This window comes from Neofelis nebulosa, chromosome 3 (genome assembly GCF_028018385.1).
Source record: "Neofelis nebulosa isolate mNeoNeb1 chromosome 3, mNeoNeb1.pri, whole genome shotgun sequence".
Taxonomy (NCBI): Eukaryota; Metazoa; Chordata; class Mammalia; order Carnivora; family Felidae; genus Neofelis; species Neofelis nebulosa.
In genome coordinates, this window is record NC_080784.1 from 98344136 (window position 1) to 98357902 (window position 13767).

Here is a 13767-nt window from a genome sequence, read left to right on the forward strand (position 1 = left end):
CAAGTAATAATATTTTATATACACACACACACATATATATATATATATATATATATATATATATATATATATATATACACACTACATCTTCTTTATCCATTCATCCATTGATGGACATTTGGGCTCTTTCCATACTTTGGCTATTGTTGATAGTGCTGCTATAAACATTGGGGTGCATGTGCCCCTTCCAAACAGCATATCTGTGTCCCTTGGATAAATACCTAGTAGTGCAATTGCTGGGTCATAGGGTAGTTCTATTTTTAATTTTGTGAGAAACCTCCATACTGTTTTCCAGAGTGGCTGCACCAGTTTGCATTCCCATCTTCAGTGCAAAAGAGAACCTCTTTCTCTACATCCTCTCCAACATCTGTTGTTGCCTGTGTTGTTAATGTTAGCCATTCTGACAGGTATGAGGTGTATCTCATTGTGGTTTTGATTTGTATTTCCCTGATGATAAATGATGTGGAGAATTTTTTCATGTGTCGGTTGGCCATCTGGATATCTTCTTTGGAGAAGTGTCTATTCATGTCTTTTGCCCATTTCTTCACTGGATTATTTGTTTTTTGGTTGTTAAGTTTGAGAAGTTCTTTATAGATTTTGGATACTAACCGTTTATCTGATATGTCATTTGCAAATATCTTCTCCCATTCTGTCGGTTGCTTTTTTGTTTTGCTGATCTCTTGCTGCTTTTAAAATTCTCTCTTTATCACTACTTTTCCATTTAAGTACTGTGTCTTGGTGTGGACCTCTTTGGGTTGATTTTGTTGGGGACTCTCTGTGCCTCCTGGACTGGATGTGTGTTTCCTTCCCCAGATTTGGTAAGTTTTCAGCCACTATTTATTCAAATAAAATTTCTGCCCCTTCTTCTCTCTCTTCTTCTGGGATCTCTATAATGCAAATATTATGCTTGATGGTGTTGCTGAGTTCACTAAGTCTATTTTTAATCTTTTTTCTCTCTCTCCTATTCACCTTTATTGCTTTGTAATATTCTGCCCTTCAGGTTTCTGTTCTGTTCTTCTGCTTCCTCTGGTGTACTATTCCTTCTAGTATATTTTTAATTGCATTCATTGAGTTCTTCATCTCTGATTTTTTTCCCCGTTTTCTATTTCTTTGTTAAGGGTCTCAATGAGTATACGCGGTAAGTATCTTTATGACCATTAAATTCTCTATCAGACTTGTTATTTATGTCCATTTTGTTTAGCTCTACTGCTGTGATTTTGTCCTGTTATTTCATTTGGGATATATTCCTTTCTCTCCTCATTGTCTAATTATCTGTGTGAGTTTGTATGTTACTAGGAAAGTTAGCTATGTTTCCTTTCCTTATAAATAATAGACATAGTCTCCTGCAGTGCACTGTCCCCTGTACACAAGAACTTGGTGCTACAGGGGTGCCTCCTGTGTGTGTTTCATGCACCTTACTGTTGTGGCTGAGCCATATTTATCTTCAGTCCATTCATCTTCAATGGTTTTCTTTGCCTGTTGTGGGCAGTGTTTGGTCCCTATGTTGTTAGTGAGCCAGTCACGGGCAGTCTTGGGGTTGAGTTGAGTCAGATCAGGTATATTCCAGAGATTTGGTAGTGCTTCAGCACTTGCTCTCCCTCTCTCTCCAGAGGAAGAGAAGTACAGGGCACTTTCCCTGTGTTATCTTTTGAGAAGCTTTTGTTGATGCATGGGTCTACAGCCAGACCAGATGTCTGTCCTCAGCCCATTGCTGAGGCTGCAATGGGATTAGTGTTTGTGGTTATCTTTCCTTCTCCCTGGGGCAAGAGTCAGTTTGGAGCCCTGATCCTGTCAGGGCTGTTTGCAAACTGCTGTGTCAGTGGCCCTGCTTTGAATGGGCTCTAGCCAAAGGTGTATTAGAGAGGGAAAGTCTGCAAGAGAATGTGGGTGTGGTGTGTGTGATGTTAGCAAGGTTTGTGCAGGTCTGCTGTGAGAGGGGACCTGGAGCCGCCTTTAGAAATCTCCTGTCTCAGGGATGGATTGGGCAAATCCACAGGAGTGTGCAGTGCAAGGCACACAGTATCAGCAAAGTCCGCTCTGGTCTGCTGTGGAAGGAGACTTGCATCCAGCTGGGAAAACTCTTGCCCAGGCTGGTCAGGTTGGAAGGAGCAGATCCTTAGAAGTGCCATGTGCGGGTGTGGGTGTGCTGTTAGAAAGTTAAGTGGAGAGTATTGATGCTGTGCTCATTCTCCAGGTGTTCATGTATGTAGGCTAGGGGGCAGTGGAGGGAAATGACACCCAGCAGTGTTTTTGTTTTGTGGAGAAGTCTCCCAATGATCCCTGCCCCTCCAGCACAGGCTCTGAAATTAGTAAACAAATCTCTCTCCTGTATACCCCAGGTGTTTTTCAAACTGCTGCTTCTATGCTGTATCTCTGTGGGGCTGTTTGTTGTGCTAAGGGCAGGCACTAAATTTTCTTTCCTCCAACTAGCTTTCCCTGGGGCAAGCCCACTGATTTTAAAATTCCAAGGGGCACCTGGGTGGCTCAGTCGGTTAAGCGTCCGACTTCGGCTCAGGTCGTGATCTCGCAGTCCGTGAGTTCAAGCCCTGCGTCAGGCTCTGTGCTGACAGCTCAGAGCCTGGATCCTGTTTCAGATTCTGTGTCTCCCTCTCTGACCCTCCCCCATTCATGCTTTGTCTCTCTCTGTCTCAAAAATAAAGGTTAAAAAAAATTTTTTTTAAATTCCAAGCGTTAAGCTCTGCTGATTGTAAAAATCCCCCAAATTTGGCCCCTCTGTTTCTAAAACCAAGTGTTATGGGGATTCATCTTCCACTTATAGGATCCTTGTGCTGGGGTGCCTGGGGTGAGGATCTTCTCTTCCCTCTTTGTGCCCCTGGCATCCCTCCCTCCCTTGGATAGCCCCATGGGTGATACCCTCTTCTGTATAGCCTTTTTTCTACATTTAGCTGTGGAGAGTCTGTTCTGCCAGTTTTGGGGTTGTTTTCTGGATTATTTACACTGATCTGGGTGTTACCTAGTTGTATCTATGGATGAGGTGAGCCTGGGATCCTGGTGCTCTGCCATCTTCCTCAGAATCACAACTAAGTCTTTAACTTACCTGGATTTGATTCTTTATATTGTCACATAGGAGTTTAGTTCTATATTTTCCCCCATGTGGATACCAACTTTCCCACCACCTTTTATTTGCCCAGTGTTCTGTATTGCCCTCAAATTGGTCTTTTTGTGGTCCCTTGATTCCATTCCATTCCTGCAGCAATATTATACTGTCTTAAACTATAATAGCTTGATAGCTTTTATACATCTTGATAAGATGCTATAGCCAGTTCCCTTACTTTTTCTTTAAGAATGTCTTAGCACTTCTGGGTCCATTTGCATTTCAATATAAATATTAGCTTGTCATTCTCTAAAAGATACCTGTTGAGATTTTTATGATATTCACATTGCTTTGAAATTGGAGTTGTAGTGAATCTGTATGTAAATTTTAGGAAAACCATCATTAATAAATATCAAGTCTTCCAATCTTTGAACATATTTCTCTTCATTCATTTAAGTCTATTTGAATGTGTCAGTAATGTTTTACAATTTTCCTGTCTTATGTAGACATGATGTGTCTTATGTACAGTTTAGATATTTGTTATGTTTTAAACTATGTTCCTTTTATAAGCTTATTTTTCTTTGCTGTTGATATGTAGAATTATAATTTATATATATATACATAGTTTTATATCCAGCAAACTTGTCAAATTCTCATGTTAATTCTTATAGTGAACTGATACCTTCTGAATCTTTTACATATACAATCCCATTAAACTGCAAATAATGACAGGTTTTTTTCCCCCCTTTCATGAATTTTGTGAGCCAGTGGTTAAACATGGCCAATATTAAAAATGAAGTTGTATAAACTTTGAATTAAATTTTTATTAGAAGCAAAAGAATACATACTGAACACTCATGACTTTTTTTAACTGAGGACAAGTACAAGTTTTTGTTTTTGTTTTTTTTTAATGCTTATTTTTGAGAGACAAGACAGAGCATGAGCAGGGGAGGGGCAGAAGGGGAGACACAGAATCTGAAGCAGGCTTCAGGCTCCCAGCCATCAGCACAGAGCCCGACAAGGGGCTCGGACCCATAAACTGTGAGATCATGACCTAAGCCAAAGTCGGCACTTAACCAACTGAGCCACCCAGGCAACCCAAAACTCATGACTTTCAAAATATTTCACTATATTGTTATTATCTGTGTCCTAGGTTATTTACATCCATTATCACTGTGTGATGGAGATTACTATATAATGTTCTGCTATTGAATTTCTCTTCCAACAGTACATTCAGTTAGGTGAGAAGTGGTAGTTTAAGAGCAACCATTGTAATAGTATTTAAACCATGGAAATTGATAAACATTATAAATCAATGCATTTTTCCCCCTCTGAAAGTCAGTTGTTAGACTTAGCATGCCACTGAAGTTCTGAGAGTTGATATCTTTGTGTGATTCCTGATTACAACTACAGGGTTAGGTTTCCAATTTTTCACATTAAGTATAATGCTACATAGGTTTTGTACCTAAACATTATCAGACAAAAGACCTCTTGTCTTTTTTCTGTTTTGCAGAATTTCTATATATGTTTATCTTTTCGTTTATTGAAATGTAGTTGACATACAATATTATGTTAGTTTCAGGTGTACAAGATAGTGATTCAACATTTATATACATTTTGAAGTGATCACCAGTAAATCTAGCTACCGTCACCAAAGTTGTTATATATTTATTAACTATATTCCCTATGTTGATAAATATGACATCATATATATATATATATATATATATATATATATATATATATATGACACTTATGTTGTTTCTAAGTCTTGGCTGTTGTGAATAACGTTGCAGTTAACATGGGGATGCAGGTTTCTCTTTGAGATAGTCATTACATTTTCTTTGAATGCATTACCAGAAGTAAGATTGTTGAATGATAATGGAAGTTCTCTTTTTAATTTTTTTGAGGAAACTTCATACTACTGTTTCCATAATGCCTGCACCAATTTACATTTTCACCAACAGTATATACAAGGATTCTCTTTTCTCCATATCCTTGCCAATATTTGTTATTTTTGGTCTTTTGGATATTAGCCTCCTGATAGTATGAGGTGATATCTCATTGTGGTTTTGATTTGCATTTCTCTGATTAGTGATGTTGAGCACCTTTTCATATGCCTGTTGGTCATTTGTAGGCCTTCTTTGAAAAAAAGTCTATTCAGGTGTTTTGTCAATTTGGATTGTTGTTATTAGTGGTAGTAGTATTTTGGTATTGCGATGTACAAGTTTCTTTTATATTTTGGATATTAACCCCTTATCAGATATATAGTTTGCAAATATTTTCTATTCATAGGTTGCCTTTTCTTTTTTCTTTATTTTCTTCTTTCTTTCCTTTCTTTTTTTTTTTTTTTTTTTTTGCTGTGCAGAAGCTTTTCGGATAGATGTAGTACTGCTTGCATATTTTTGCTTTTGTTGCTAGTGCTTTTAGTATAATATTAGAAATCTCATTGCCAAAACCAATGGTGAGATTTTTTCCTAGGTTTACACTTTCAACTCTCACATTTTCTTCTAAGAGTTTACACTTTCAAGTCTCACATTTAAGTCTTTAATACATTTAAAATGTTTGTGAGTGGTGAAAGACAGGGGCCCAATTTCATTCTATTGCATGCGATTTTAGAGTTTTCCCAACACCATTTATTGCAGAGACTATCCTTGTCACATTGTATATTCTTAGATCATTGTCAAATATTAGTTGACTGTATATATGTGGGTTTATTTTGTGCTCTCAATTCTGTTCCATTGGTCTATGTGACTGTTTTTATGCCAGTACCATGCTGTTTTGGTTATTGTAACTTTGTAATATAGGTTTTTTCCATCTGTGATATAATTGACATGTAACATTAATCCAAGGTATTACCACATAATTATTTATGTGTATATTGCAAAATGATTACAATAAGGTTAATTAACATTCATAACCACAGATACTTATTTTGTTTCTTGTGATGGAAGTTTTAAGATCTCTCTTAGTGACTTTCAAATATACAATACAGTATTGTTAACTATAGTTACCATGCTGTACATTACATCCCTGGGACTTATTGTAATATAGTTTGAAATTAGGAAGTGCAACACCTTCAGTCTTTTTGTTTCTCAGAATTTCTTTGGCTATTCTAGGTCTTTTTTGGTTCCATATGAATTTTTGGATTGTTTTTTCTAAATTTCTGTGAAAGAAAGTAAGTGTAGAATTTTAATAGAAAAGGCATTGAATCTGTAGATTGCCTTGGGTAGTCTGGACATTTTAACTAAGTTAGTTATTCCAGTCCATAAACATTTATTTGTGTCTTCAATTTTTTTTCATCAAAGTCTTAAAGTTTTCAGTGTGTGGATATTTCACCTCCTTAGCTAAATTTATTCCTATGTATTTTATTGTTTTTGAGGCTATTGCAAAAATTTTTTTCAAATAGTTCATTGCTAGGAAATTGCTAATTTCCTTTCTATATAATTTCTTTATTTTATATAGATTGCTAATCAGTAGAGGATTTTAGTTACACATTTTCTTGTATAGTGTCTTGTACCTTGAAATTTCCATTGCCTTTTGGTCAATGTTGGCAGTTCATGTTTTGCCAGGAGCTTCTTTTCTTTTGGTTTCCAAACTTTCTATCAGAGAACAGTTTGTCTTTTAAAATCTCCTTTGTATCTGTACTTATTTTCCTTTCTTATTCCTTATTTTGTCTGCCAAAGAAGATATATTTTTTATTAGTCTTTATGTTTTATATTTAGCTTTATCTTTTATATTTAGCTTTGCAAGGTAGTCTTTCTGACTAATCATGTCTTTCTGATTTGTTTTTTCTAATATTTAATTAGATGAGTACTTATTCCTTTCTTCATCCTGTACTCTCTAAAAACAAAATTATTTAAGGCTATAATAGAAATATATATATTGGTCTCTGCCCCTGGTTCCTGGCACAGAGGAACCTAAAACTCTTGTAATTTCCCAAGTGATAACAGCATCTTTTGTCCTAATATTTGGTTTTTGACTCCACCTCTGACACAGGGCTCCTAAGACCCTTGTAAATTCCTAGGTGATAAGAGCACTAGGAGCATCATTTTTCTGTTGAGGTCACTCTAGGTGGGCTCCTGGAAGGCAGCTGGTGACTAGAAAGACCATGCCATGATTAGAAGCTTGGTATTCTGAGTCCCATTCCGTCAACCTCCAGAGAGGGGAGAGAGGCTGGAAATGGAATTAATAATTGATCATGCCCAAGTGAGGAAGCCTTCATAAAATCCTAGTAGTGGGGGTTCAGAGAGCTGTCAGGTTGGTGAACACATCCACACCAGGAGGGTGATATACCCCAACTCAATGGGAACAGAAGCTCTTATGCTTGCCTATGTGTATGTATCTGGCTATTTATCTGTATCCTTTATCATATACTTTTAATAAATTGGTAGGTGTTAATCCGAGAGTTCTGTGAGTTCTAACACATTAATTGAACCCAAGGAGGGGGTTATGGGAATTTCTGATTTGTAGCCAAGTGCACAGAAGTTGTGGGTAATCTGAGGATGTACTACTTATGATTGACATCTGAAAGGGGGTAGTCTTGTGAGACTGAACCCTTAATCTGTGGGATCTGATGTTATCTCCAGGTGGATAGTGTTAGAATTAAATTGAATCATATTCATTAGATGAGTACTTATGCCTTTCTTCATCTTGTACTTTCTAAAAACAAAATTATTTAAGGCTATTGAATAGAGTTAAATTGTAGGACACCTGGCTGGTGTTGCAGAGAATTGCTGCAACACATATCTGGTGTCTGAAGTGTTGTGTGATAGTAGTATAATTAAAGGAAATGTGTAGGAAAGAAGACATAGGAGGGAAAACTAAGGTTTTTCAAATACAGCTATACATTTATTTTCATTAGGACAATTTTCATTTACCCTGTTGGTATGATATATTTTCCTTTTTGTTGGTTTTCAGATAGTAATTCTCTATTTTTCTCTATGATACGTCCATCTATTCTTTCACTTTTTTTTAAAGTTTATTTTGAGAGAGAGAGAGAGAGTGTGACCAGGGGAGGGGCAGAGAGAGAAAAATCCCAAGCAGCTCTGTGCTGATGGCACAGAGGCCCACGCAGGGCTTGATCCCATGAGCTGTGAGATCATGATCTGAGCCAAAATCAAGAGTCAGATGCACAACCAACTGAGCCACCCAGGCGTCCCTATTCTTTCATTCTTAATTTGTAAATGTATGAGATTATTGGCTTATGATTAGAGGATGTTTTCAAAACTTTTCCTCTGTTGGCCATATATATGATCAATATCTGTAAACATTTCATAGACATATGAAAATAAATGTAAATTGTTTGAGAGAATAATTCAACTGTGGTGTTCCTCTGTGTCCTTACTGTGTCTAATTTTGCCCATGCCATATACACCCTTATTAACAGAATTCCAATTTTGTTGGAGATAGCAAAGTGCAAGTCAAAAAACTTAAGCTTCCTAGACTACCAAGCTGATAGGGGTAGCTTTCAGATTAAGTTCTGGTGAATGGCAGGCATATTGGTGAAAGTTGCTGAGGATTCTGGGAATGTTCCTTTTTTTTTTTTTTTTTTTTTTCTTTTATTTGCCAATTGGGTAAGCCTGATTTGCCCTTCCCCTTTGCCCCCCCCCCCCGCCTTTTTTTTTTTTTTTTGGTCCGGAATGTATATAACTTTTTTTTTTTTTTAAGTTTAAATACTACTAGACCAGTGAAAATCAAAAAAGAGGAAATTGAAGAATTATCTGTCAAACTGTCAAGTATCCGTGTGGTCAAATAGGACTGTAAGCCAAACTGAAAGTAATAACGAAGTCTTTATTGACTTCCTGTGCTACTGTAGGCAAAAAGCAAAGAAAAATGGTAGCTCCTCAATGTTCCATTTTTCATTGCAGAATGGCACCAGGCATGCATGGGTCAGTCAGATGATAGGCATTGCCGGCAGTGGAAGATGTCTTACTGAAGAGCTGAATAAAACACTCCTACCATTTTATGGACTTGGAACTTGACAGAAGGAAAGGGGTAATGGCTAGGAGTAAAAAACTACTGAGGTCAGTGGGGAAAAATATCTTAGTCAGGGTCCTGTCATAAGGAAGTCTTCGTGGAGTCTCCACTGTATGGAGGCCTCCGAATGGAGGCAGGTGGGCTAGGAATGATAAATTACATATCAGCATTGTTGACTCAGGGTTGGAATGACAGTCTGAGTCCTTGATTGCAACCCCCTCCAGAGACTGTAATACACTAACCATGTACCTAGTCTGTTGTGAAGAGGGCAGTTTTCCCTTGTGAGGCCAGCTGGGTAAAATGTGTCCTTGTGTTGTTGAACCTGAAGGATCAGGTTCTGGCCTGGAACCAGACTCCTGTGCAATTTAATGTTAAAAGGAGTAACAGGCAGCAAAAGTGAATTACTGGGACCTTATGAAGATAAAAAGCTTCTGCACAGCAAAGGAAACAACCAACAAAACTAAAAGGCAACCAACGGAATGGGAAAAGATATTTGCAAATGACACATCGGACAAAGGGCTAGTATCCAAAATCTATAAAGAGCTCATCAAACTCCACACCCGAAAAACAAATAACCCAGTGAAGAAATGGGCAGAAAACATGAATAGACACTTCTCTAAAGAAGACATCCGGATGGCCAACAGGCACATGAAAAGATGTTCAACGTCGCTCCTTATCAGGGAAATACAAATCAAAACCACACTCAGATACCACCTCACGCCAGTCAGAGTGGCCAAAATGAAGAAATCAGGAGACTATAGATGCTGGAGAGGATGTGGAGAGACGGGAACCCTCTTGCACTGTTGGTGGGAATGCAAATTGGTGCAGCTGCTCTGGAAAGCAGTGTGGAGGTTCCTCAAAAAATTAAAAATAGACCTACCCTATGACCCAGCAATAGCACTGCTAGGAATTTATCCAAGGGATACAGGAGTACTGATGCATAGGGGCACTTGTACCCCAATGTTTATAGCAGCACTCTCAACAATCGCCAAATTATGGAAAGAGCCTAAATGTCCATCAACTGATGAATGGATAAAGAAATTGTGGTTTATATACACAATGGAATACTACGTGGCAATGAGAAAGAATGAAATATGGCCTTTTGTAGCAACGTGGATGGAACTGGAGAGTGTGATGCTAAGTGAAATAAGCCATACAGAGAAAGACAGATACCATATGGTTTCACTCTTATGTGGATCCTGAGAAACGTAACAGAAACCCATGGGGGAGGGGAAGGGAAAAAAAAAAAAAAAAAAAGAGGTTAGAGTGGGAGAGAGCCAAAGCATAAGAGACTGTTAAAAACTGAGAACAAACTGAGGGTTGATGGGGGGTGGGAGGGAGGGCAGGGTGGGTGATGGGTATTGAGGAGGGCACCTTTTGGGATGAGCACTGGGTGTTGTATGGAAACCAATTTGACAGTAAATTTCATATATTAAAAAATAAAAAAAAAAAAATAGAAAAAAAATAAAAAATAAAAATTAAAAAAAAAAAATAAATAAATAAATAAAAGGAGTAACAGGCATAAAGAAGGATGTATATAATGCCACAACAAATTGAAGTTATAAAATCTTAGAAATTTATAAACCTGGGGGTGCCTGGGTAGCTCAGTCAGTTAAGCATCCGACTTCAGCTCACGGTTCGTGGGTTCGAGCCCTGTGTCGGGCTCTATGCTGACAGCTCAGAGCCTGGAACCTGCTTCAGATTCTGTGTCTCTTCATTCTGCTCCTGCCCCTGCTCACACTCTCTCTCAAAAATAAACAAAAGAAAAAAATTTTTTTAAAAATTTAGAAACCTGATTTTTTAAAATGTACCTATAGGAGATAGCATCACAATAGTAACATTTAGAAAAAGCATTGAATTATAACAGATATGTGTGTGTGTGTATATATATATATATATATATACACACACATACATACACACTTGTGTGTACCTGTGAGTTCACGTAATAGCTGTCTGATATAAATTATTTCAGTTGCATTTCATTTGTGTTGCTAAGAAAGAAGAGCATCTGAGACAAAATTTGCAAAACTCAGAGGCTGGTTTTGGTTAGGTGTTTTTTAAGAGTACTAATTCCTTGTTGTCATGCGTTCTCTCTCTTATATTGTGGTCAAGATAGTTGTTTTTTTTTTTTTTTTTTTTTAAGCTCCGTGCCCAGTGTGGGGCTTGAACTCATGACCCCAAGATCAAGAGTCACATGCTTTACTGACTGAGCTAGCCAGGCACCCCAAGACAGTGTTTGTTCGTACATTTAATGTTTAGATTTACCCACACATTTATGTTTTCTGGTGCTTTTCCTTGCATTTTTCTTCCATCTGAAGAATTCTCTATTAGTATTACTTTTGGTGCAGATTTGCTAAAATTAGTTATGAAAGAATATTTGTCTTCATTTTGAAGGATATTTTCACTTGGTATAGAATCCTATGTTGGTAGATTTTTGTTTCACTTTACTAAGTCAATAGTGAATATTTCAGTCCTTTGTCTTCTAGATTCCATCATTTCCATTGGAAAGTCAGTCAACTAGTCTTGTTGCTCCTTAGATGTATAATGGTCTTTGTTTTCTGACGAAGATTTCGGTTCTCTGACTTCTAAGATTTTCTCTTTATCTTTCAACAGTTTTACACTGCTCTTAAAACAGAAGGTGACATTGGGTTGGAACTTTGTGATCAAGGAGGAAAGCAGTAAAATATGAGGTAAAAGTTAATGGTACAGATCATGTAGGGATTTTCAGGATATGGTAAAGACTTTGGGTTTTATTGAATGCTGTGGAGATCTAAGGAATGTTCTAATCAGAAGAGTGACCCATGATCTAAGTTTTAAAAGGATAAATTTGAGTTGCATTGGAAATAAATGTCAGGAAGACCTGTTAGTACATTACTATAATAATGTAGATGAAGGATGATGGTGGCTTGGACTAAGTAGTATAAGATTTTTTTTTTAAATCATAAATGAGCAATGAAATATACTCTTAGCATCTGTTAAAATTTTTTTTTCTTTTTTCATCTGTTAATGTGGTGAATGATATTTCCTAACATTAAACTGCTCTTGCATCCTTGGGATAAAACAAATCTGTTAGTATATTTTTAACCTTTATAAATTCAGTTTGCTAGTATTTTAGAAAATTTGTAATTTGTTGCATTTATCTTCATGAGTGGGTTTGGAAGAGTAATTTTGTTCCCATATCGTCCTTTTCTGGTGTGGTATATATAGAGAGTACGCTGTGAGACTGGCTTTATAAGAGCAGTTAGGGGGTTTTCTTAATTTCTGAAGTTTCAAGGGACTTATTTGTAGGAGATTTGTAAAACATTCTGGACTTGGTATATCTTTTATGGGTAGATTTTCAACTCAAAATTGATTTAATGATGTGTTTTCCTCAATTGTGTTAGAGGCTGGTCTATTTTTTTCTACTTGGAGACAGAGGTTTTGATTTTGTTGATTATTTCATTTGCTATTAATTTCTCCTCTTATTTTCTTTTGTTCTAATTTCTTTAAGTTTATTTTGCTATTGTCTTTCTACTTCTTTACTAGGATGATTAGGTAATCTAAGTTTCTAATCTTCATTTTCAATACAGGCATCAAAGCATTTAAATTTCTAAAATAGCACTCCAGTTGCACGTAACCAAGTCTTTATAGGCAGCTTTCATTTATTAAAAGATTGCTGAACACTTATGTGCATTCTTGTACATTGCAGGAAGAAAAATAGATCCAAAAGGGATCTTTAAGAGGTGCATTTGCAATTTAAGATAAAATATAAAAAATATTTTAAACATATATAACAGGTTTATATTATCATTCCAATTAGAAGTACATTCTAATTTTTAACATGCGTCAACATTTCTAAAAATTAATTTTTTCAATTCAAGTATATGGGTGTAAGAAATTCTCTTGGGCTATCTTCATAGGTTACTTCTAGTCACATTGCACTGTTTGAAAATCTGTATGATGGTCTTTGGTGTTTATTGAGATTTGCTGTGGTTTACTGATAATTATTATTATAAACACCCCATGTATACTTCGGTTTTACCTAACAAGTTGAGTGATAGTTTATTTACATAAACTATCAGATCTGCCTTTTAAAATTCTATTCTTTTATATACTTAGCTGCTTACTACCAGTTATCACTGTTACCTTGGGCCCAAATTTCTCTTTGTACTGTCACTTGCTTTATATATTTCTTATTGTTTCAGAATTTTTTATTCCTGGTGAATTGCTCTATTTGTCATTAGTGAAGCTCACTTGTATCTCAATATTTATTTTTTTACCTTAAAGTCAATTTGATTTATAGTTTCATTTGATTGGCATTTTCTTATTCCATCAATTTAAACTATTACATTGTTGTTAGTAAGTGTAAAAACCACATAGTTTTTAAACTGGCCAAGTTTACTGTAACTAGTGACATTTGGATTTCTGTTATTTTGTGTGATTTGTTTTTTGCTTCTCTTTGCCTTCAGTGGGGTTCATTTTATTAACTACAAATTGCTGCCTTCCTACTTATTTACTTTTAATTTAACCTAATCCTTTTTATCTCTAAAACCAGTACACCAGTCCTTTCAGGTTTACACTGCTTTACCACCACAGTGAACTTAAATAGGAAACCAAATGTAGTCATTTGCCAATGCTGCTGGACACACTGGTTCAGACTGCCTTCTGGCATTTGCAGGTCTGTGAACCATCTTGAACATTTTTTTTTTTACATTTAAAAAGGGAGAATTGTAAAGGATAAAATGAGAGGT

At 36.4% G+C, this 13767-nt stretch overlaps 1 long non-coding RNA gene across 1 annotated transcript in view; it reads left to right on the plus strand.

Annotated features, from left to right (window-relative positions):
* Window positions 1-13767, plus strand: part of LOC131507092 (uncharacterized) — a 70106-nt gene that overhangs the window by 29517 nt on the left and 26822 nt on the right. The gene's annotated exons all lie outside the window — the stretch shown is intronic.